This window comes from Scomber japonicus, chromosome 8 (genome assembly GCF_027409825.1).
Source record: "Scomber japonicus isolate fScoJap1 chromosome 8, fScoJap1.pri, whole genome shotgun sequence".
NCBI classification, from domain to species: domain Eukaryota; kingdom Metazoa; phylum Chordata; class Actinopteri; order Scombriformes; family Scombridae; genus Scomber; species Scomber japonicus.
In genome coordinates, this window is record NC_070585.1 from 3550841 (window position 1) to 3578453 (window position 27613).

A 27613-nucleotide genomic window follows, 5' to 3' on the forward strand; every position below is an offset into this window, starting at 1 on the left:
ACAGATTAGTGTTAGTGTTAAAGGATCAATGTGAATCAGTTGCCATCATCCTCATGCAGTAACTCTTTGTTAGCAATAAATGAACAACTGATCAAGTATCACTATTAAATCCTGAATAGCTATGAATAAAGAAGTAATTAGTAGATAATGGGCCTCATGAAAGAACCTTTTTTCATATTCTTTTCCTAAAACTTATTATCCTGAGAGCTTTTTCTGGGGTTTGCTTGTACCAGTGTTCCAACTCACATGAACACATTCTCTTAATTGCACAAAATTGTCATAAATTGTTTGTTTCAGTTTGATGAATGCCACCTGTTCATGAGGAGGGTGAATGTTTGTGAGATGTGATCATTAGAATAATTAATGACTCTAAAATGTCTATATTAGGCTCCATGCTGTGCTCCATTAGCGGTTGAGTTGTATCACACACATGTTAAAGATTAAAAACACACATTTCACATTCTGTTTTCAGAAATCAGACAAAAAAATAAAATAAAAATAAAATCCAGAGTGTCAGTAGTAGGACCAGGACTGAGAGTATTAAAAACAGACCTGCAGAAAGACAGAGACTCTTCATTAAATATAGTTTATAAAATATAAAAGCCCTCTCAGTAAATGTGCAGCAATCATGATGATGATAATATGATGAACATATTTAACATACTATGTTTTTTGTTAATTAATGTTGGTTTCATATTTAAGATCCCCATTCATTCAAACAAGTGTTTCTATCCAGTAAAAGCAGTCTGTTGAGGACTCTTACATTCTGTGTCTACCTATGAGAACATTCTGTTTGGGAGACAATAGATGAATACTACTAATTTTCTCATAAACCTGTACATCCCTTCAGTGCTTCTAGCATGAGGCCCAATGACAACACACTTAAAGTCACAGTGAAGTTAGAAAGTATTTAGCTTCAATACTGTGACAGTCACAAGAGGGATTTAAATCAAATCCTTCACATTTGATTGGACCTCAACAAAGTGGGCTCAATGTTGTAATACAGAGAGAAACTGTACACACACACACACACACACACACACACACACACACACACACACACACACACACACACACACACACACACACACACACACACACACACACACACACACACACACACACACACACACCTGTTAGATCAGGAGAAGATGAATGAATGAACACATGTATTTGTAATTCTCTGATGAGTTATCAGACATATGGAAACGTTTTACAGGAAGATTAAAAAAGCATGTAAAATACTCTATGCTAAGATTTCTTATGGGATGACTTAACTGCATAATTAACAGAAACACTGAAAACTGGGAAGATGTTTTTTTATGTCACTGTCTTTAAGAGCAGAGATTAAGATGAGACATCACTGTATATAATCATTTATAATAATCACACTCCAGACATTTCTGTGAATCATCATTCTGTTTATCACTGAATCAGCTGCTAAGTGCCCTCAACATAATAAATACTTACTATTTTCTACATATTAACCAGGCAGTTATTGCTCCTCTAAAGTGGTGCACAAGGACTTCTTTTTTATTCCAGTGAAAACTATTCATGTTGATCATGGTTACACTTATATAGTAACAAAGCTTGAGACAAAATCCTTCCTATACAAATGCTGTTTAAACGCAGCATCTCAAGTGGATAAGTCATGACTGAGTTCCATGCACTGTCTTGGTTTTCTGACTAGCAGCAGCTGTAATCCAGCCATCACAGGAGGTAAGCTGTTAGCTCTGTTTAGCCGCTAGCTCTGCCAGCTGTGCCGAGGCATCCACAACAGCAGCTCAAAGTGCCGGGATCAAACCCAGCAAGTCATGCCAAACCGTGGTTCAGTTAAGAAGACTGAACACCACAACTGCCAAAGCTCCAACAGCCCCTAAAAACCCTCTAAAACTACTGCAGCCCCCTCCCCTCCCCTCCCCTCCCCCGCTATGACAATGTCTGCAAACTCACATTTGTCATTTCTCAAAGCAGTTCAGTTTCCAACTTTGTTTCCTTTTTATTCAATAAATTCACTTTATTGGTTTTTATTTATTTGATCAATTAATTTGTTAAAGATTAAAAAGGTCAAATATATTTTAAAATCCATCGATAACCTGCAGGCTACAACAATAAACAACACAATAACACACACACACACACACACACACACACACACACACACACACACACACACACACACACACACACACACACACACACACACTATAATTGGATTGTTGTAGAAGACTAAAATGAATTTGAGATAATAACACATTTTATACTGGGAAGAAGGAATTGGGGCACTTGCTCTCAATCACTTTCTCTCTCTCACACACACACACACACACACACAGCTTTGACAGCGCTCTTCATCTGTTCACCATGGATCATACATGTTTGCAGCAGTGCTAAATGATCTGTGTGAATAAAAATAACTGCAGATTTTCCAGGTTGGGAGTATTTGACAGTATATTGAAAACAAACCTGAGCTGAATATGGTTTTCACTTTCTTGAACATCATTATGTAAGTCTAAGCTGCCACAGCAACTACACAGTCAAGAACAGTGAAGTCATGGAGATTATGAAGCAAAGTATCTGGAAAATTCACACAAAAGCTTTTTCTATACAACAGACATGTTCTCACCAAGCCCATCCTCTAAGCAAGAAATGTACACATGCATACTACACACTCTGAAGACTGGCATGGTGCACTGCCCACACACTGCATGGAAGCACTACATGCACACTTTCATTGTTTAGTTGTTTTGCACACTTGCATTTCATATAGTAATTCTTCCTCTATGAATAGTGATATGACAGCATGCTTATCAAAAGAACAATAGGCATTGCTAAGCAACCACACATGGCAGGAATGTTAAACGTGATCTTATACAGCTGTGAAAATGACCCCTCATGCTAAAAGTCATTAAGAGTCATTTCCTATATTTAGCAAGGAAACTTCTAGAATATCAAGAATTATAATCAGAGTTAGGAGAGAAACCAGATTCCTGTCAGATTTAAAGACCTGTACTGTATTTAACAGTCACTAAAAAACATTAAATAGTGACACGTTATGCACCACTAAACATCTACTATCACACAATATCATGTCATATTTCAAATTTTGACATTGAACAGCTGTAAAAACACCTTTCCCTGAAATTTGATGACTTCCCAAAATGTACAAAAATGAAAATATGGTGTGGTGTAAAGCCTAACCCAAAACACACTGCAAGGGTGTAGAATATGACCAGTATGGAAGGGTTCAAACAAGTGCTGAGTGGACATTTTGTTTAACAAATCAACACATCTGTTCACAATAGCTGCAAAAATATCCTAAAATTAAAGTTTATCATGCAGTTGGAGCTAAATCTAACATTTCACATTCCAGTTCCATGACCTAATTCCTTACTGAATCATGTAAATATGCAAGTATCATATGCATATTTATGCATATCACAGTGTATCACATTAGTGATGTGTTGATTCGGGCTCAGTGTGACAGGAAGTCAGACTCAATTTACTCCACGAGAAAACTTCTTAAACCGAAGTGCAAAGGTATGATTTAGCTCACGTCTTATTATTTAAATGAGTTTGTTTTCCTGCAGTGTGGTGTGTGTTTACACCCAAAAAGACACACATATTTCTATATGCCGCCCCCCTTGCCCCCTGCTGTGTGAGAGCAGCCTTCCCGGGCCCATCAAGGGGTCTGAACGGTGTAATTAACAGAGTCTCCCGGGCCCCTGCCTCAGCGCCCAAACAGCCTTCCCCTAATGAACCACGGCTACGGTGAAGTACAGGTCGCGTAAATTGAAAGCTTGGCTGACCGTTTAACCCTGCCAAACACTTCCACCACCTCCTGTGAACACACACACGCGCACGCTAATGTGTCAGTACAGCCCCAGCTTCTCCCTCAGGGGCGTCAGACCAAGGGGCCAGCTTGTTTTGGCCTCTGACAGGTTTGTATGTTTATCTGCTTGCTTTTCCCCCATCCTCACATCCTCCTAACAACTCGGGGCAGCATCACAGGACTTCAAAGGTGCCTACCCCCCCCCCCCCCCACAAACAAACACATCAGGCTGCAGTCTGTGTGTGTGTATGTGTCTGTGTGTGTGTATGTGTGTGTGTGTGCATTTCTAGCCAGAGATAGGGTTGGATGTAATTGAGCAGGCATTAACAGATGCCCAGCAGAGACAGGCCCACAGTGAGCGAGCTGATTTAGCTTGAAAGAGCTGGCCCTCTGCAGAAGGGTGGGAGAAAAACCACACACACACACACACACACACACACACACACACACACACACACACACAAACACACAAACACGCAAACACGCACACACGCACACACGCACACACGCACACACGCACGCACACACACACACACACACACACACACACACACACACACACACACACACAAACACATGGCACAAACTCCCCAACGAGCTGAAAACGTACACCCACCCACTCTCTAGAGGCTGCGGTTATATTTACCTCGGGCAGAGTTAAGGCAGAGAAGAAAACTGGAAAACTAAGGCAAGAGGCGAGGAGGAGGAGCAGATGGGGGGGAGGGGGGGTTCTGGCCGTTGAGAAGAAGTGGCGAACGCTGGAGACAGAAGCTCCCTGGTGACCAGACTAGCCTGGCGGAAACGCATCACTGCCTTCCCCTATTACATCCACAACGCTACAGGCAATTTTCTCTCCCCTGTCTGGCTCAGAGATCCTCTTCTTCCTCCTCTTATTCTTCTGCCACCCACAATAGGCAGATTGTATGAAGACAGCATCCACAAGCCACCATCCTGAATGTCCAAATGTTAAGAGTTCCTCTTTTAAACCCCCGTTTTTCCTTTTTTTTCCTTTAAGGGCATGTCTGGACTCGGTGCACTTTTTTAAGCTTCATCCAGATCTAATTATACTGAAAGATTAAACTTCAAACAGGGCAGTCTTCCACTGCCTGCAACAGGAAGCTGCTGAATTAAAGTGCAGGCCAGTAAAGATGAGGACACATATCCTCATATACAAAATAGCACACAAACACATAGAGATGATGAAATATTGTTTCCTTTTAATTCACACTGAATGAACAAGCCAAGAACTGTTAGCATGGACACGCTCACTCATTCTTTAGGGTAGTTGCAGCAGTGTTGCCATGTTTTACTCACTGTTTAACCTCTTAGTCCCTAGGAATCTGCTCTCCCTCAGTAAGAAGCTTGTGTTTACTTTAACTAGAAATTGTTATACTAGCTTCACTAGCCAAGGTTCTTCTGAACAAAAAGAATAAGTTGTGTGTCTATGTTTTTCAGTGTTTAACTGACCTTTGAAATTTCTATATTTTTCTTATCGTCAACAAATTTCATGTACAAAGCCGAACCAACCATGAACTCATCCTACTTACATGTACTGTGATTGTATCCAAAGCTTGATATATTGTATTCATCTGTGCTGTAGACTTCTGTTGTTGTCTAAAAACCAATAAAAACATGTCAATGGTAAATAGACTGTACTTATATAATACTTTAATAGTCTTTTTGACCTCTCAAAGCTCTTTTACACTACATGTCACATTCATCCATTCACACACATTCACACACACATGTTGGTGCAGCCATCAGGAGCAATGTGGGGTTAAGTATCTTGCCCAACATCAACATGAGGACTGGAGGAGCTTCGAATCAAACCACTGATCTTCAGATTGGTGGACTCCCTGCTGTACCTCCTGAACCCTGTGAATGAGTCACACCACTGCACTGGGTGACATGTTCCTTCACCACTAACATTACACTGACTATTTTTTATATAAACAGTCCCAAAAAATGTCATATGATGCCCCTGATTATCATCAAGCATGGATAATCACATTGATCACATTTTGATGCTTGGTCCTGTTCACAGAGCACTGATACCTTGATGTGCTCCATATCGTAACTCTTCTATACATAGTTATTTATAATATACAATGCAGTACAAAGTCAAGAGGTTGTGATATCTGCACATGCTCAGTGACTTCTTACATAGAACTACTCTCCAGAGTGAACTCATTATCACTTCTATTAGTCTTTGGAGCTACAAACGTGTTACACCTGAGTCTGACTGTGACATGGTGAGGATGCTTGGGAAGCTACAGCTGGACAAATTACTGACTTTGATTGACGGTGTTAACATTTGCCTAAATAAGTGTAAATGAACTAACCTAACAGGTAGATACACACCAAACAGGTTAGCTGTAACAGGCATGTAGGACTGCTCTGAAACCAAACATAGAGTTTCCAATTCTGTGATAACTTGTACAAAAAAGACAAAGAACCTGAGATAAAACGCCAAATCATGTGGGGGGGGGGGGGGGGGTTGAGATGAGACAAACAGCACACTGAATGGTCTTTGTTACTTCTGTGCTCATGTTACAAATCAGCAATCTTTATGGAAAAAGGATATGAGCCTTTAAACAATATATCACACTATGTAATGTGTGTACTGTCAGCAGCAGCTGCTCCAGGCTGGAACTGTCTAACACTCCCACACTTATAGGTCTACATGATGACAACTGAACCATTTCCATGTCCAAGATGTGGTTCAAAGCATGGGAAAGTATGTGGATTCTGAGTAAGAGTTCTAATGTTGCACTGAATGAAACATATTGGAGCCATATTGTGGTTTACATTAACAAAGCAATGCATCTGAAACACTTTCTTTTCAAGTGCTACATATGAACAATCATGTTCTGTGGTTGCATCACATATGGTAAAGAAACAAAGATATATCTGTTGTATGGTAGAATCCAGCTTGTGTAACTGATGACTATCAACTTAAAGGGTTTACTACTATGATATATTTATTTAACCCTTTAACACATACAGTAGTGGTCACTGCAGTGGACAGCTATTCAAATGCTGTTTTCTTATGTATGAAAGGATGTTGATGGTAGAGTTACACTTCAGCCTCCACAGTGGACACTAGTGCATCATCCCATACACTACCACTTAACCTGCAGTCATGTTTCTGGTTGTAGATCAGTTGATTTATGTTATTATAATGTAAACGTATATCATTTGGTGAAAGAAAAAATGAAGTTTGAATTTTTTTTTCAAGCCTAAAGAGAAATGAAAAAAACATGAGGAGAAAAATCCTGACTGAGGTTATTATAATTCATGCATGAAAGGGTTAAAATATACACATTACAGAATATGTAGATGATTTAGAGAAAATGACATGTTACACAGACAAACAGTCATTAGGATCTAGTAGTGGTATATTGAAGAAAAGGAGCAGGTACATTCATAGTGATAGGAAACCTTTGTGAATCACACACAGCAGGAAGTGCAATCACAACCAAATCACTTCATACCATTAACCTTGTTGAACATCATCAGTGGTACATGTTGATCATGTACTCAGCTGAGTTGGACCAATCTGAGTGTTAGTGCACTTATAATCAAATACGAGCTGGCTCTGACCCTTACAGTTTGTTACCAAGCAGCTGAAGTCAATGCAGTAGAACCTTAAAGCACCACTGAAGTGTTTTTTAGTTATCATGGTATACATCCAGTCGACTCTAATAAATGTGCTGGTTGTCATTTTGAAAATTATTGCTCCATTAATATGATGACATAGCTTAGATGTCTGCCGTATAGGAAGTGATTGACAGCTGTGATTGACAGTTAGCTCACCTGCCACTCTTTCTCGCTCTGAATCGGACTATTGTTGTAATACTTCACTAAGTTTAATTACCTGATAACGATAGCTGTCATGTTAGCACCATCAGAACACACACCAGCAGAATGAGGAACAGTTTCCCCTCCTCTGGATATAAGACTGCTAAATAAATGACGCACACATGAGGAAAGTGCAATACTATGAAAAAGATATATATTAATACACACACACACACACACACACACACACACACACACACACACACACACACACACACACACACACACACACACACACACACACACACACACACACACTTAGTCTGAGTGTTTCTATTTTATCGGGCAAAGCTTCTCCAGTTATTACGGTAAAAGTGGAGCGGCCTTCAGAATCTCACAGACCACTGTGTATAGCCAATCTACTCACGTGACCCTAATCAGCCAATCAAATCCGTGCATTCGGACACATGGACAGACTGGACAGTCAGTGAGATACACACAGAGAAAAGAGGAGAGACAGAGAGGAGGCAGATAAGAGCTAAAACTAAGCACTTTATTTAAGAAGCAGAATCATAAGCTTTCTGTAATGCACTTTATTTTGAAATGTCATCTTTATTTGATATAAGAAATAGCATGTATTTATCTTTTTATTCTTATTTATTTTATAATGTATTTGAATCCCAGCAGTTGAGTGTAAATACTAATAAATGAATTGTACTGTATTTATGTGACAGTCTACAATCTAGCCACTAGACACAGATGCTGATGGAACTACAATGAAAAACAACACACACATTATGATGTTCTGGACCTTCACTTGAGAACAGTTACACTAATTGGACCTCAGTGAATTTTAATTGAATACCTCTTGAACCTTCTATCTTGAAAGTAGCTATAACATTAACCCAAGTCTGCAGCACTGTGTTCCCAGTAAGCTAGCATTGCATGAGCTTGGGTTGGTGAGTAAGTTTTGAATCAAGCATCATTTCTGAATTGAATCAGACACCAAAGAATCGGGACTGAATCAAATTATGTAAGCGTCAGGAAGATAAAGGGAGCCAGAGAGCACCACAGGCAAGATATAAACTCTTATAACAATACAAATCTCAATATGTTTATTGGTATAAATGTGTGTAAGTCTAGCTATGGGTGTACATATGTGTATTTATTGTAGTATTTATAAGGTTAATTAGGAGTATTTTGGGAATATTTATTTCTAAATTATGTGGATACACTCTCAACTGCTTCCTTTTCTTTTTTTATTGAATGTTTCCTTATTACTGAGACTTTTATGGAGAGATGATATATGTGATAAACCTTTTTGTTTGACTAGTTTATTACTAAACCTGCTCTTCTCATGCCACACCATCACATGCTGCACCACCAACTACTATCAAGTACATTCTCCACCTGATGGAACCACTGTACAGGTCAGTATATGTCTGTACCTGACACTCCTAATACACTGCATCTGTATGAGAGACGCTGCATATGTGTCACCCTGGCAACGGCAGGCAGAGGCCTCTTCACACCTGTTTGTGAAATGAGCTAAGCCGACGGATGCAGTGTGATCCAGCCAGGATGCTGCTGCTGCAAACACATACACACACACACACACACACACACACACACACACACACACAATTAATCACATGATCTGTCACTATGTATGTGTGTGTGTGTTTTTTTTAATTATATATGTTTTTACCTAGAAGATATTGCACCTGTCACACCCATCTGGTCACACACACTGCATAAGGTCAAACCCGGGCAGCAGCATCCAGGATGTGGGTTCATTACACAGCTCATCAGCAGCATGCCTCTCCAGAGCCCCATAAGTGTCTCCAGCATAATTCCAAACTAGCCTGGTCCACTTGGCAATGATCAGCGTGAATGTGTAGTAGTCTGTGTTTATGCCAGTGCAAATTGTCTTACACGGCACATAATAATATCCTCTAATGCATGTACGAGGCTTGACTTTCTAACAATGGAGGAACAGGAAATGCATCCACAACTTGCTCATGTGTTAAAGTCCATGTAAAGTAAGAATAAATATGTGTTCTGAGTTTGACATACCACAGAAAAGTATGTTGTTAACCACCCTGCTAAATATGAATTTGGTGATTAAAAAAATATATGAAATTAGGCTTCAAAGTTGTGTAAAAATATGCATCTGTCTCTGCTACTAAACACTGGGGCCGCTGAGTTCACTGAAACCCCGCCCCCTACCAAGTGTCACCTGTCAATCAAAGTCACCACCTCTACCAGAAACATGGACGCTATGTCTGAGAGCTTTCTGCTGCTAACTCAGCTGCTAGCTCGGCGGCTAACTCAGCTAACTGGCTAACTGTAGACTATAGTAGTAGTAGTGTGTGCTGAATGTATTTATACCTCTACAGCAGCAGGGGCGGGGTTATGCTAATCAGACCCGCCCACTAAATCCTGAACACAGAAATCTTGAAACACAGTTTGTGAAGCCTAGCTCCACAATTCAAATCTAAATGGTTGAAATGCTTTTTACACCTTTTTTAGAAATACATTTATGACCTATTTAATGTGTTTAGAAGAAAATGTCTGAATTCACTTTACACGGTTTTACCATGTGTGATCAAGAGTAGGAAACAATCTTTAGAAAGAAAAACATGTTATGTTGACTTTCCATTTCTGTCCATCAATAGTTGAGAATAAACTGTGTATGTAAGGAGAGCATGCTGCTTTATTGTGTGTGTATGATGTCTGCCAAGAGGAATGCTGTAGGTGATTTACATGTAAAAAAAAAAAGAATAAATAAGAAAATAAAAAGCAAAATATTCAATGTGTTTTGAATGATAATTACAATGTGTTGTCTCTCTGAGTGGGTGTAATGTTTGCCTATATATGACAGTTTCCTGTCAGGATTGTTTTATTGTGACAGCAGTATGGAGACAGGTTCAAAGAAATATTGTCCGATACGAAGGACCAGCGTGGCAAGTGACAGATGTTGTGATGCTGAGAAAAAAAAAAAGAAGAGATGGGAAAGAGAGGAAACACGTGTTGGAAGCAGTTGTGCTCGTACAGAAGGAGGAGTCACCCAGCTCCTGATCCTTGGCTGTCTAATTATAATTTATGTTAATGGGGGGAAATCAGGACATTAAGAGTATCTTGTGAAATTAAGATATAATTGACTAACACTTTCTGCCAAAATGGCTCTAATCCAGAAAACTGGAGGACATCCGACCAACAATTTAAAGGAAACCCCCGTCCCATTGCTCCAAAATCTCCTTCAGTCAGGTGGACTGTGAGGACCATAGCATATGATTCACATCATTTTCATACATATCAAACCATTGAGCGAGCCCTCGAGCATCCCTATTCATTATGTTCCTGCTTTTAAGCTTGAGATTCAGTCCAGTGCAAAAGAGGTTTAAGAGGACCGCTGGTACTGGCCTTTCATCTTTGACTTCAGAAGCAATTACGTGTTGAGCTCTGGTCACATCACACAGAAGCACAGCGATGTTCATCTGTGTGTGCTTGTGAAAAAGCTCAGTGACATGGCTGAACTGCTGCAGGTAACTCAACAGCCAGTTAGGAGTGTGTGCTAACATTACTCAGTCACTATAGAAGTGTCAGGTACATGTGTGTTTAGTCCCTTCTGCTTCAGTGGTTTTAAATGCCATACGATGCTCATTATAAAATGTGTTAGTCTGTTTGTGTAGTAATAGAAGTTTGGGTTGTTGTATGTATGTATTTGCATATCAATAAATCAATTATGCTCCACCGTTGACTGACAAGCTGATGATAAGACAGAACAAGTGAAGACCCAGAACAATATAAAATAAATAAATAAATAAATAAAGTAAAATAAGAGAATAAGTTTAAAAGTCCAAAATGAAACGGATGATATAAAATGGAATAAGAAGATGAAACATAAGGGTTGAGCATAGCTCAGCGGGTAGCGCTCCCGCCCCATGTGTTGAGGCTATAGTCCTCGTTGCAGGTGACCCCGGTTCGAATCCCGAGCCGAGTGGTCTTCTCCTGCGTGTCATTCCCCCTCTCTCTACCTCCTGTTTCCTGTCTATCTCCACTGTCCTGTACATTAAAGGCAAAAAAGTCCAAAAAAATGTACTTTAAAAAAGAAGATGAAACATATAATAATGATAATATTAATAGTAATACTAATATTATAAAATAAAGAGCATATGTATCTGTCTATAATATGAAGGTGCCCATAATGCAAAACGCATACTGTAGAAACACATCTTCCCATAGGTACTATCTATCCATCTATCTACCTACCTACCTACCTATCTATCTATCCATCTACCCACCCACCCACCCACCCACCCATCCATCTGTTCATACAGGACTCCACTCTATAATACCTATGCATAAGTCATAGCTCTTAGAGTGATATGAAAGTGAATAGTGAAATCCAGCTAATAGGATATGATAGCTTCAACTATTTGGGACTTTTCTGCTCTCCATTACCTCTAAACACTGTCAGGAGAGTTTACTGAGGGTCAGATGAGGGGGAATTTATCAAAGTTGAACTGGATGAGAAAGATCTGCTCACACTGACTTTGTGCCTCTAGTGATTCCTTTCAGATGTTGTGGCTTGCTCTCCAACATCCAGTCACTGATTTGTTCAATGTACAATGTATCTCAGTCATATCTGTCCACATGTTGCCATTGTGTGGTTCAACACAATTTAAGTTAGTTGAACATAGTGGAATTTAATCCTCACATCTTTTTTCACTCTAAATACCAATTTGAAGGTATTTCGTATTTTGTAAACCTAAATAGGACAGTGGCAGAAGTTGATATAATGTGCTCAACCATATTAAATGTTGCCCTACAGTCCAAAAACACAACAAGTGACATTTTGCCTCAGTCAGCTTTTGTCCCTGTTTTCAGATGAAGATGAAGACACATTCTGCCATAAACACATGTGCAGCATAGTCATTGTCATTATGTGTGTTTAGAGAGGACAGCTCAGATCATAGTAGACATGTTAACAGGTTGACTCTGTATTTCACTGGATTACCTGAGTCAAACAATGCAATGGTTAGTTTTCCAGGTAGTAGTCTCCTCTTTATTCTAAGGCTGAGCAGGCTAAACAAAAAACTGTCTGAGAAGCAACACAGATGACAGGACAAAGAGTTGGATAAAGCAGAGCAAAGTGAACCAGAACACAGGATCCAACAGAGACTGAACACAAACAGGACACAGGTGAAGCACATGGGGAAATCAACTAAGGTGAGGAATCACTGAAAGTAAAGGTAACACATTTCAATATCAAACAGAAACTAAAACACAAACAGAAACTAAAAGGCAGGATGTGACATTAATGAGCTGCTGTGTTGGAAACTCAGGTGCAGGAATCAGTGGTGGAAAGTAACTAAGTACATTTACTCAGGTGCTGAGTGAGTACTTCCATTTGATGCTACTTTACACTTCCACTCTACTATATTTCAGAAGGAAACGTTGTACTTTCTCCCCCACTACATGTATTATATGTGTAGCTGTGGCATCTTATCATATTACAGATGTTGGAGTTGTTAGTATTTACACTAAATACATAATCATTCAAGAATTTTCCATAAAGCAAAGTTTAGAAAGTGAAGTATGAAATATGAATACATTTAGCTGAGATCTTAAAAGCAGGTGTTTTACTAGCGATGGAGTAACCTTACATTGTGCTATTGCTACTTTTACCTATCAATGCTCTGAATAAGTGCTGAATACATGCAGACTGTGGTCACTAATATAACACTACACTAGTTTCTATCTGGTTCTTAGGGTTGAGAAGGTTACTTTGTAACTATAATAATAGGTCAGATTACTAGTTACTCTGATTAAAATGTAGTAATGTAACTATTTCAATGACTTAAAGTAAAGTAACTTATTACTTTTCAATGACTTTTCTAATGTTCTAACTCAATGTTTTCATGTGTCAGGGTAAATGTTCCTATTATTTATCCTATAAAGCAACATTTATCTGTCATTGTAAAATGTATTCATTAGTTTATGTAGATTTTAGAATATAAAATAAAGATATTTGATGAAAAAAGTCAAAAGTCTTTCATGAGCTTAATTGTTACTGTGACTACATTTAAACTCATGTGTGCTCTAAATAATCCTACATCATGATTTATTGACTAAATATAAAATAGATTGATTAAAACCATCAATATATGTATTCAGTAACATGTTCAATATTAAAAAATGAGTCAAATCTTAAAGGTGTGACTTCAGATGTAACCTCCTTTGTAATCATCAACATTTTCATCATTTAATGACACTTTTTCTCTCAGTAACTATAACAGATTATAGTTATATTTATTTTCTAATTAAATGACATGACTGTTACATGGAACTAGTTAGTCTCCTTGCAGCTGGCGCTCACTGTCAAAACAAATATCAATTAAAACTTTGATAAAAATGTGCATGAAACACACATGGAAAAAAATATCAAAGCAATTGTTTAAAGACATCATGATTTTTTTTCTTTCTTTTTAGAAATCATAAAGCAAAATAAGAAAAAAAAGTAATGTAAGAGCTCATCATAAAATCATCAACAAAGTCTTTTTGTGTCATGTGGAATGAATGCTGAATGGGAGTGTGCCTCCGTTTGATAGATCAGCATCATCATAAGCCATGACACAAACACTGAATTAATCATAAATAATCATCTCAGCCATCATCATGAAACCGTTTGAGGTAATGATGAAACTTGTGCTTGCATGTAATGAATTTGTAGACGCTGGCAGTGAAAAGCACTTTAACGGTAATCATTTCCCTGTACACTGCATCATAATTGTGTATTAATAAAACATGCATGTGTTTTGTACAGACTGTATGATTCTCTGTGTATTTGATGAAGAGAGACTAATCCAGCTTGCCTACATCTGGCTCTGAATGTCACTGTGAAGCCCCACAGACTGAAAGGCTATCTGTGATCTGTGTGTGTGTGTGTGTGTGTGTGTGTGTGTGTGTGTGTGTGTGTGTGTGTGTGTGTGTGTGTGTGTGTGGTGACATGTTGGTCTACTCGATGCCAATAAAACAGCAGGGTGGATTTTTTTAAGCTGAGAATTATCTTGCCAAGATGCTTTTGGATCTGAATAACGCTTTTGTTATGAGCAACACCACCACAAATAAAAGCTCAAAATGACAAATCGTTATGTTATAAATGCTTTTTTTTCCGCTCCAGCTGCAAACAACTGGCTGGAATGATTGAATTTCTCTGGCTTTTTTTTTCAGAAAAAAGAATGGCATTGTTCTGCTATTGTACAAGTGAGCCAATAATGTGTGTTACACTGGCAGCTGCAATTATTTCACTCCTACCGGCAGCTGTCGGTTTTCACACTCATAAAGATAATGTTCAGTGGCACTATGGTGGGGAAAAAAAAGAAAAGAAAAAAAGGGGGAGAGCAGTGGCAGGGAAAACCCACTGCGATGAGTGGCAGCAGTGTTAAATTCAACAGTGGCTTTGAGGCTTGCTCTTCCACTACTGCAAATGACTTATTTTCTCTCATCTTAGTCCAAAACATACAAAGAGGAAGGCAGGTAGGCCGTGGGCAAAATGACATACGCTGTTCAGAGAGAGATGGAGGATGAAGAAGATGGAGAAAAAAAAGATCAGAGAGCAGGGAATGAGAACACGGCGGGAACAGATGATACAGATTTTCGGCGAAGATTTGTCTTGAAGTGAGAGGAGAGGAGAGGGGCCGCTGCTTTCACCTCCGCCCGCCCGTCTAAAGGGGATTTGTGCAAAGACCCGAACTGTACGAGTGTCTGATAAGATGAAAACCTCTTGACAGAGAAGGGGGCTGGAGGTCGGTCTCAGTGGTGAGGCTTCACATTGTTAAAGTTCAACCTGCGAGGAAGCCAGTCAAACTGTCCGTCCACTCACTCACACACACTCCCTCTCTCCCTCTCTCTCTCTCTCTCTCCCAGGCCCTGCCCTCCTCATCTATCATGACCGACTGCCCACGCTCACGGCCATAATTCATTCCTAGTCTGTGGGAAAGAATGCGGAGCGGCGGCGGCTTTTAATGCAGGTTTCAGCGCGAGAAAAGACATGAGAGGGAAGGAAATATGAGCGGACGGCTGAGAGACAAGAGGGATGTTTGATCCTGAGACAAAAGGAGGAGTAACTCTACTTTTCCTCAGGTCAGTCTGTCAATTAGCCTGCTTCTAGCCGTCAGCGAGGAAAGGTGTTAAAGGTGGAGGAAAAAGGCAGGAAGGCAGAGAGGAGGTGGGAGGAGAGCAGGCTAGATAAGAAGGCTCGTCTCTGAAGGGGGGAGAGCGGGAAGCGGACTCGTCTTCGCTCAGGGCCTCGCGGGCTGGAGGAGAAAAAAAAACCCTCTAAACTTTTGTCTTGTTCACAGCGAGAGCAGCCTGTGATCTTTCTCACCGCATCCTGTAAACACAGAAACATTAAAGTACGCTGCCATTTACAACCGTGCTCAACCTGACTCCAAAAATAATAATAATTAAAGCTGCAAGCAGCGGTGAACGGGCCCTCGCCCCCCCATGCATGTCGGTTTACAGATACAATAGGGCTTCATGCTGGTCAGTGCTCGGGCCCTAATTAAAGAAGCAGAAGGATCCCAAGGAAAGGAAATGAGGTCAATCTACGCAGCTCATGGGGAGACAACATGTAGCAGGCAGACAAATACTGTATCTGTGGCATTCATATGGAGGGGGGGATTTACATAATGTGACACTGCATTAAGAAACATCCGGGACACAGATCATTCCTCTAATCCTGGTCGACACAAAACCTACTCGCCCTGTCGAGCCCACCTGATCCTGCTGCTGCTGCTGCTGCCCCATCCATCTCTGAGTCCTCCCCCTGTTTAAATTCATCCAGCAGCTGTCTGGGGAGAGATGGTTTTGGGATGGATTGCAGGGTGTGTACACTTCCCCGACTAGGGCTTAAGTTGGATTTGCAAAAAAAAAAAAAAAAAAAAAAAAAAAAGAGCGTATATCATTTGAGCGATTTGCATTGTGCGTCTTTGGTTTGCCATTATCGTAATTGAGGGCTGTCCATTGTTGGCGGATCAGAGGAAGTGTTTTGCATAGGGGTACAAGAATCCCATGCAGTGATCTGTGCTGGGAGGGAGCCAAGCAAAAAAAAAAACTGTAGTGTTTAGAACCGCCGCGATTAGATTAAGAAATCCAATTTTGACATAAAGGCAAAGCCGTCAGAAACAGATGGAGCGCCTGTGAAATCCTTGCCTATCACTCAAGTCAAATACAAGATTATCTCCAGCAGGGGAGGAGAGAAAGTGGTCCCTCGTTTGTTATTTTTCAGCCACTCTCTCCCCCCCTCTCTCTCTCTCTCTATCTCATTCCGATAAAGCTACACACTTTCTCTCTCTGCTTCAAATACCAGCGACGAGATGATGTCAGGCAAGAGCAATCATTCTCCGGCTCCGACAGAACGTGCGCAAATGACTAATGATCCTATCATACTGACGCTATAAAAGAAATGAAGAGGATATTGGAATAACAAAGTAAAGATAGTCCGGCTCTTTTGTGAAGCATGTGTTTTATCTCCCCTCCATACATCAAGCAAATGTTGTGAGACGCTCTGTATGCTTTTGACTAAGTTAGTCGGGAGACGCAATCGTCACGCCGAAAGATGTGTCGGAGTTGTAAACATCACAATTAAGTTCTCCGAGCTGTAAAGCAGTAAATGTTTTTACTTCTGTGCGTTGAGTGGGAAGCCAAAGACTAAAGGTAGCTGACAGGTCCACTCACTGCCATGTCCGTACCGTCACATTAGAAAGTATGTGAGGCATTTCAGCGAAAAAGTGTACAAAAAGCAAGGAGTGAAAGACAATAGGATTTTAGTTGGTAAAAAAAAAAAAAAAAAAAAAGGTGCCAAGTGTCTATGCCAAGTCCAAAGTTAGACTAATGGAGAAACAGCATTCAGACACTCAATCAGAGGGAGGAGAGGAACTAACAAAGAATCCAGATATAGCAACACTTTCTGTAAGCTGAGCATGCTTTTGAAAAGTTGAGAGTCGTTCTACTCTTTCACAAGCCAACAGTTAGAGAACAAGAGCAACACTAAGGCAACAAAGCTACCAAGGGAAAAAAAAACAACAACCTAAAGTTCAGCTACTCCTGGAGACTGATGGAGATTAAAAAAGCTTGTATCGATTCCATGAAATTAAATAAAGGGCGCACTCCTCCTCTGAGAGAACCGAGCCAAGAAGTTTCAGAAACAGTGGAACAGAGTTGAATAACCCTCATCTCATCCTACCAACATATTTTACATACAAGGACTACACACTGGAGTCTCTGGAGACACCAAGAGTCAAATACTGTAAGAAACAACTGACACAGCAAAATGTATACATATATCTATATATTTACAATGAGGAAATCTGTGAGTGCTGCATTTGAGTCTGCCTGCTTTAAAATGACTGATAGTCTGTGCTGCTATGTTTAAACATGCATAGCCACATGGGTTAAATGTGAGCTACATGGCTTCAGAGTGAGCATGGGCTTGAACTGTCCCACATGGTTTCAGTAACATGGGCCACACATGTGAAGCCCATGTGGGCTGACTGTATGAGCCCCATAAGGGATGTAAGTGGGCCAAGTGGGCATGGGCATAAACAGGGCAGATTGTATAGACCCTTTCAGAAACATAAGGCCCACATGTGTAACTCACCCAGTTGGGCCCTACCTGAAACCCAGTCAGAACCCACTCAAAAAATAAAATAAAAAACATCTCTAAAATATTCTGCAGTGTTCCTGGGATTTAAACAGTAGGGACAGCCTTGCTTCTATTAGTGGAAGTGGGAGGTACTGTATAGGGGATATTGGTGACTTTTGACCAGGCTCCCTTGGGAACCCACTACTTTTTTATTTAAATAAACACAAACAAAATAGAACATCAATTAAAACAAAAACAGGAACAAATTGATTGACAAGATCATAAAAACAAGGAAATAATGGAATAAAGCGTCTTTAAGATATGACAAAAATATACCTATGGGGTTTGTGGGGAACATGGTTGGTAGGATTAGGGCTAAAGTCACATGATCAGACTGATCTGTAGACCAACACACTGCAACTTGGGAGGTCAAATGGAGAAAACATACAGTATATTGAAGGCAGGTGTTGTGCAGAGATATACCTTTGCTTTTGGCCTATTCAAAATAAAGTGTGTAAATGTAAGAAAATATATAAATATGTATTTAGATTGTTAAACCAAAGCCTTTAGCAGACATGCATCAGACGTCCTTCTACGTTAATGAACCTTTACATACTGTTCATATTCTGACCCTTCAAAGTATGCAGCAGGTCATGTGTTTATAATCTGTCCATGTACCACATGTTCTTATCAGTCATTAATAAATGGGTGAATAATCTTTCATTAATGTTTCACAGTCATAATGTGTTTATAGCGTTGCCTAAACAGGAGAAAAAAAACAGCCATAATTGTTTCAATGAATTTTAAATGCAATAACATTTTTGAATGTTAGGTTTCATTATAAAGATTAAAACCATCAATCAACACTGCCTGTGAACGGAAAGCCCCCCTTTTCTGTTAAACTACATAATCAATTCTACATTGACTGTAAAACTGCAAAAAGAACATTACTCTTGACCTTTTATTTTTTTTTAACTTGTGCAGAAGTTGTCTTTCCCTCTCTTTTGTCCTCTTGTTGCAATTGAATGTGGGATTGCAGACGGATCAGAGCTTCTTATACTGTCATTAGCTCACTGGCTCCATTTTCATCTTAGAATGACATTTTGTATTTGCAGTCTGCCAGATCCACCAAATCACTCCTTCCACTCCACCACATCAGTGAAACAGGGCCTCAGGTACTTTTTATAGTCCTAAGTAAAGCTGTCCTCCACTGTAAGGAGGACTCATGGATGTATTGTAAGAGCTGGATACTGGAGCAAAGATGGCTCCCATCATATCCAATAAGAAGTGCCAAACAAAGGTTCTAGCTTTGGTTTGCTTTCATGGCATGCTGCCCACTGAATATGTGCAGTGGTGTTTCCCCCACTAGCCTTTAGAACATATCTGGAGGTAGCCTAATGTAAAAAGAAAGAAATAAAAAAAGCAAAAACATAATATAACTGTAGAGGTTCCACATCTGGAACAGCAGCCATATAGAATACAATGTAAATAGTTCACTGTACAGTTTATATTGAATTCATCTTCCATAGCATGTACAGTATGTCAACACTCACTTCTCACTTTACTTTACCACTATCTAAACACTTACCTGTCTACATAATATCATTATTACACACTGTGGCTGAGTATGAAAACCTGCTGATATTGTTCTGCACATACTCTGTGAGTGGTGGTAGTATGCTATCAATAACAAATCATTGTGTGTGATTCAGTCATGTGTAAAAGGGAAAGTCAAAAGTGTTACACAAAACAACACATTTGAAACAATTATGATAGTTTTGTTGCTTTTTAGAAAAATATATGTATCATGCTGTTGTGCTGCGAGTTTGTGACCTCGGTGGGTTTTGGTGGGTCAATGTGCACAACAAAACAGCATTTTGAACCACATATCTATTTAGAAAGCATCAATAGTTGATCTGACTGATCAATAAATGTGATTAAACTTTGATTCATGTTTCAGAGAGCAGAGAGAGTGTATTTTGTTAGGTTTTACATCACTGAACGTGTAGTATCACACAATATAATTTCCTATTTAACCCAAGATATGAAAATAAATAACATAGCAATAAGAGGTAAAGGCTCAGTAACTGGGATATGACATTAGCTGAGTTTAAAAGCATTTCTCTGCCTCAGAAGGTGTAAGAAAAAGCTCAGCTTCAAACTTATTCCAACTGTGTCTAATCAATGTAGAATTAAGTCAAAGGAAGAAGTAAATCTGGCAATCCACTGATCACTAAGCTACAGAGACTTCATCCCCTTTTATCAAAAATATTCCTGCATGGTTAGACAAACAGGTTGCCTGTTCTTAGAAATGCTAGGTCTTTGATCAGTCAATCCACATAACTCCCAGCGGTTGTGAAATATGGCTTTATCCACTGGAATAAGGCTTCTGTGATTGATTGTAGGTCTGGAAAAGGAGGACATAAAAAATCTAACATGACAGGACACGGAAAATGGCTGGAAATGTTAATTTAACTGTCTTGGAGTGGAGGGGTTGAATGGATGGAGAATGAAAGGATGAAAATATGAATAAAGTGACCTGATTGTAATTAGTTGTCAAGGAAACAGCACTGAATCTGTAGTTTAGCACAATTTGCTGTGAAATGTCTCACACATCATTACAAATCAAAAATTATGTACAGTTGTTTGCCAAATTAGCTTAGCTTAATCATAACTGTAAACTGTGTGGAAACAAGCTAATTCAGCATGTTGCAATTCACACATAGTGAATAGAAATACTGTATGTCAGAGCAAATACTATATCAATGTCCATGTAGTCGTTGCAGTTGCACACGTGACTTGGCAAGCTCATGCTTATTCAGGTTCATGGGACATGTCATATTAATATTAATATCACTTCCTATAACATGCTCCATGTGACCATATTCAGCTTAATCATATGAGCTAATGACAAATGTCAGCATGCGTGCTCACATTAGTTAACTTTCTGATGTTCAATAGGACCTATTGAACATCAGAAAGTTAACTAATGTGAGCATATGGTATTTATGACCTATTGAATAGTTCATAAATACCATGCTTAATATTTACACTTTGCCAAATAGGAAGATCCTAAACATACTGTATAGCTGGGGCTGATGGGAATGTCATTACTTTGAAGGCATTTGATCATAGTGTTCTTTGCTATAGCCTGCTGGGAGGTTGCCTGGCACACAATAATGCTAAGCAGCTGGATAAACTTGTGAGGAAGGCACGCTTGGTGTTTGGCACTCACAGCTTAGAGACACTGAAGAAGGCAGTAGAAAGGGCTACAGGTGCAAAGGCACAAGCCATAATGAACAACCCCAAACACCCTCTGTACAACATCTTCAAAGTACAGGAGAGTAATTCTAGCAGCGGGAGGCTCATTGGCTTGCGCTGTAAGACACAACGGTCCAGGAGGTCCTTTGAACCTGCAGCCATAGACTATCTATCTAACTATCTATCTATCAAATGAAATATTGGACCTGATGGTGGCGCTAGATGAACAGTGAGAGGATCACCAAAGGTATTACAATTCATCCTTAAGAAGAATATGAATGTACTATCCATCCAGTAATTGTCAATATACTCTGACCTACAAATGTCAAGCTGTAGGTGGCACTAGAATTTTGTGACCATAGTCCCATTCCCATTAAGGAAGTTCCAGGTAAAATTTAGGAGGCGTGCACTTTACAGGAACGTCTTCTCACTCGGTCCTCTCAGCTGTTGCATCTCCATTGCAGAGAGGGACCTTGATAGGACCCACAGGGTTAGGGTTAGGTTAGAGTCTGGAGGTGAGGTAATTATTCTGCAATAGTTTGGATCGTCACGTAATCGTTGTGCGACAGTTTTGTCTGTGACATCACCGTCACCGAAAGCAAAACAACCCAACAAAGAAAACAACAAAGAGGAGGTCAGCATACATCTTCTTCTGCTGGGTTTTAGAAATCTCTTTTTAAATGAGTGCTGTCAAAGTAGGCTTATGGGTTTATCGATGTATTACCTCCTATGCTCATTAACCAGTGAGAGACTCTTCTGCGTATTTAACATTTTCAATCTATGTCATGACTGTTTGACTCTTTTGAAGGTGCAGGCAGTGTCTACCATCTTCTTTAGGTGACCCATTGAACGGTTTTTCACTTTCACTCATTTGTTCTATTCTGAGATCACCGACCTCCGCCCATGGTTGCATTTTCAGTCCCAAAACTCTTCAAGTCTCTAACTGGGATGCTTTTAAGAAGTCAAAGGTTTTGACAAACATTCAGAGAGCGAGCCATGCAAAGTTTTGAAATGAATCAATAAAAAGCCCAAATCTAAAAAGTGTATAGTGAACAGAGAAGATACTAAAACCGTTGTGTTAGTTAAAAGCCTCCTCGCAGCATTTTTCAAACACACTGGAGCCTCTTGACCTGACATAGTCAATAGGTCAGCTAAGATGAAACGAATGGTTTAGAAATCATCCTCTCTGCACTGACAATGCTATTGATCTAATATTTGCAATATTTCTTGAATTGAAAAAGTGGACATGCTTTTTAGTGTGTTGTTTTAATAGAAGGTCAGGTCAAATAGGACTCATACATTTTTTCAAGTGGGCTTAATAGGTTGAAGGGGGTCAGCAGGGCCAGTGGAATATGAATGGCAACATGTTTAGGGCCAATCAGCTGGGGTCAGGGTCATGAAACTCTATTTAGATTCATGACTAAGTGTGTACGCACAAATTCAAACATATGCATAAAACTGTGCTCACACATGGTTCTGCATTAGCCTGGGTAGCTAATGTTAGTAATGGATGGATTAAAGCAAAATAGCTTTGCAACTCGGATTGGATTCAAGGTGCAACGCTTTAATTGCAACGACCAAATTGAAAAGACAGAAGAATTAGGAGCAGAGTGGAGTTCTGCTACCAGACCTAATACTAATTAGTAACAAAAAGAAATCCCTCCTACTCTCTCTGACTTTGTTGTCTGTTGCAAGTTAATACATTTGCAATGTTTTAGTTTCAACTTGAACTCAGCTGTTCACCATAGTTTTATACTTTTATGTTTTGAAGTTTAAGATCTGTAGATTGTTTCATGCAATAGGTGCAGACAATCTACATGCTTTCTGTCCCAGTTCTATTCGGACTTTGGGAACAACAAATTGCAAAATGTCCTGAGAGTGGGGATTGTAATTTCCATATTTCTAAGTTTATGTAAATGAGAAGCTTAGTTAGTAGGAATTTTGCCAAGAATGCCCTTGTAGATAAAAAAAAAAGTGACTGAGGGAGTATACACAAAAAGCTGGTCGGTTCACTTCTGAGTATGATACATAATAGTGAGGAAAAGATGCATAGTTTGTAATGAATCTCAGAGTTCCGTTATAGATGCTATCCAACATGTGAAGACAGTGGAGAGGCACTCATGTACAACACATCACCATAATTAATGACAGTCAAAAGGACTCCACCAATTTATGTGTAAAACCAAATAAAAAGCAACACTTTTTTACTTAGTTAGTACCCTAAACCCCTAGGTATTTAAAAGTAAATACCAACTCAATTTGTTGATCATTTCTGAAGACTTTTCTCAGACAATGCTGATCTTACTGTTCTTGAATTAGAAAAAGCATGTGTGAAAAACTTTATCAAATACATACTTAGCAGGAATAGGTGCAAAGCATTAAATGACAGTATCATCAGCATATAAAGGAAAGGCAGTTTTAGGAATATTCAGTCCAAGACAATGTATGTATATAGTAGGGATCGACCGATTATCGGTTTGGCCGATTATCGGCGCCGATTTTCAGCATTTTGACACATATCTATATCGGCCTTTTAATTTAAAATTGACGGCCGATAAAAGAACAATTTAAAACTGGATTATTTTGGCTCTGCTCTGATGCAGCTGCGCCTCTCTCTGTTGTCACTGGCTGTCACTACTCTGTCTCCAACATTGTCCCACCCACAACACCATCTGATTGGTCACAAGCACGGTAACAGGTAATGAGCATGTACGGTGCACGCGCAGCAGCAGAGGCATCTCACGTCCCAAAGAGAGCGGTGCCTCGAGTCGAAGGTAAGTTAAGTCACCTGAAATTGTAATAAACAGTCCACAGTCCTCCTCTACAACTACTAGTAACATTACTATGAGCACATTAACGTTATAAACATAAGCGGCAACTTTGCTCGCTCACAGCCCCGCCTCCGTAGGATAATAGTAGTCTGCGTGTGTGAGTGAGAAAGTAGAAAACCTAATGAAGCTCCGTTTTATTGCAAAGACGTCAAGCACGTTGAGGCACGTTGTTGCAAAGGCTTTTAGCGTAGCGTTAGTTAGTTTTCCTTCTCTGTCTCTTGACGCTGTGTGTGTGTGTGTGTGTGTGTGTGTGTGTGTGTGTGTGTGATGAGCTAGGGGTAACGCCAGAAGAGCGGAGAAATGCATCATAATAAACAATGCAGCGTAGCGTTAGCCTACGTTAGCTTTCCCTTCTCTGTCTGTAGACGCTCCGCTATGTGTGTGTGTGTTTTTGTGTCGTTAAGCCACAGGAGAAGCTGCAGAGACTGACAGCAAAGTAACGTTACTGTCTGTCTGAGAGAAATCTGTAGGGCAGTAACATAATGTAGGCAAACAACTGCATCATAAAGTCTACATGAACTGCACGGTGTTAGATCAACAGTCTCTCCTATTGCTACTGTACTAGTTTTTCAGCTATAGTTACACTAATTGTTAGTAATGTAGCAGCCTAGTTTTGAATGACAGGGTCCCTGCTATCACATATTTATAACATTTTACCATTATATAACATTTACATAATACAAATCAACAACTTCCCAAATACTGTTTTAATTTTAAACATGATGAGTTGAGCATATGATGCATGTGGCCCCACGTTTAACTCTCTCTTTTTAAAAAAAAAAAAAAAACCCTTATTGTAGATGGACAGACCAACCACCTCCAAAAGTGCAGTGTGGCAGTACTTCAGCCAACCAACACCAGGGAAGGCAGTTTGCGACAAATGCACTGATGTTGTCAGCATGGGAGCAGCAACAGGAAAAAACAAAAATACGTCAAATCTGTGGTCCCATCTCAGGATTCATCACCCTGATTTACACAACATGGCACAGAAGAAAATGAGGATGCGGCCAATAAAACCCAGCCAACAATATAATAAGCATCAGGGAGCTATTTATTTATTTATTTATTTCAATTTTCAGTTAACTTTATAAGAGATGCTGCTGAGCCTGGGAACTCCCTGGAAGTTTTGTTAAAAAATTAAAAATATGTTGTGGGAAGAAAAGCCATGAAACTTGTTCAGAAGGTGTTGAATAAACACAATGCTGAAAGGCATTTAAACAAAGTTCAGTGAAGTTTGTATTATTTAAAATTTTGACACCAATATTTTCCCTTTTACTGGAAATGAATATCGGCTCTAAATATCGGTAATCGGCCTCCTTGACTACTAATAATCGGTCTCGAGATCGGCCCTAAAAAAACCATATCGGTGGATCTCTAGTATATAGTAAAGAATAGTATGCCAAGATACAAACATTATTGGACCCCCTTGTGGACTTGCAGGTAGCACCTTCTAACTGAGTAGACTGGGTTCTAGCCGTGACGTTAGCAATCCACCCAACCACAACGGTATCCAAGGCTTTACATAGGTCTTTAAAACGAAGCCTTCAGTTATATCATTTGTGACCTTCATGGCAGCAGTTATAGTACTATGATTTTTGCAGAATCTTGACTGAAATGTAGAGAGTACAGAGTTGGTAGCTTGGTATTCTTGTACTTGCTCAGGGACCATAATAGGTGGAAAATAATATCCTCCAATATCACAGAGAGCAGGAAATCCACTGTCAATCCACTTTGAAAGAGAGGCCAACCAGACTCAAAGAAAGCCGAAAGCAATCCAACAATCCATTGATACCTAGCAATACAGGATATACAGGAGATCTACCAGTTGGATTAATTAGGTAGAGACAAACCCACATCATCAGCCCAGTGTCTCACAGAGTAGGACATTCAGGAGGGGTCGGTGACTGAGGTTAAAAAGGTAAAATAGGTCAAATCCAATTTTAACTTAATACATAAAAGGACCATCACAACAACAACAACATGATGCAGCTATCAGTGCATGGATGCATACATAGAAGGGCACCAGACTCTGAAGCCAATTTGTTATAGCACCCAAACTGTATAATTACATCATGGGATGCTATTGGTCCCAAAAATACTTTTTCACATAGACTTACATTATCAGGCTATCATTGAAAATAAGAACCTGTTCTTAATTGCTTCGCCTGGTTAAATAAAGGTTTAATAAAAATCAGCTCATACATTGTTTTTGGACATCACTGCCCCCACGAAATGATTCACTTTCCTATCAGAATTTGATCCATTCAGTCACAACACAGACAAGCCACACAATTGAATCGTTGTATCTCCATTTAAGTAGGCTAAAAGGCTAAACCAGAAGTTAGCAGAAGTGTCAATGAGCATTCCTCATGGGTGTACAATAACGTAATTATCAACATCATGGACTTCTCATATGACCTCGATCATTTTTTTGACCATAATATTTCTACACTTCACATTAGCAGCTAAGAGGCTATTCATGTCACATTGAGTAAGCAAGTAGTGTCCTCCATTCCTCACTGTGTACGTCCTGAGTGGAGACTGCAGAAGAATTAAAAAGGTAAATAACTCTGTCCCCAACCATAATGGCCCTACCCTTGCATTATTATGCTATTATATTAATGGTATAAAATTATCTCTAAATGACAATAATGTTGTTTATCACGATTATTTCTGAGACAATATATCGTCCAACTAAAGTAATTATCGTGACAGACCTAGCTCTAATATAACAATATCAAATGTGCTTTAGTACATAAGTCATGGAGTAGCTTTTAAAATAAAGCACGCTGAAAGAAAATAAATAGTATTCAGCCCAGTCTCATGTACACATATCTCTTTTAAATGTCTTTTGACGCTAAACAGAGGAGCAATAAAAATGGTTTAAGTAAATACAAGTGAAAATGAACTATAAGATTAAAATGGCAAAATAAATAAAAAACACAACTTGAGAATGTTTGTGTGTGTTGTTTGTTGTTTTCCCATTTTGAACTGTAATTAAGTGCTCCTGTCATGTGGGCGCAGTGGCGTCGCTTTAGGCCTGCCCTCACCACACACTCCTCGTTCACTTTCACATCCTGTCACAGCACACGTATGAGAGCCGCGGTCCAGAGAGGATGAAAGAGGGCCTGACTCTAATTGAATGTGATTAACACTAACTGGAAACAAAACAGCATGTAATAAATGTCCATTTTAAAGAGGCGAGCTTACATGACAGAATGGGGGCAATGAATT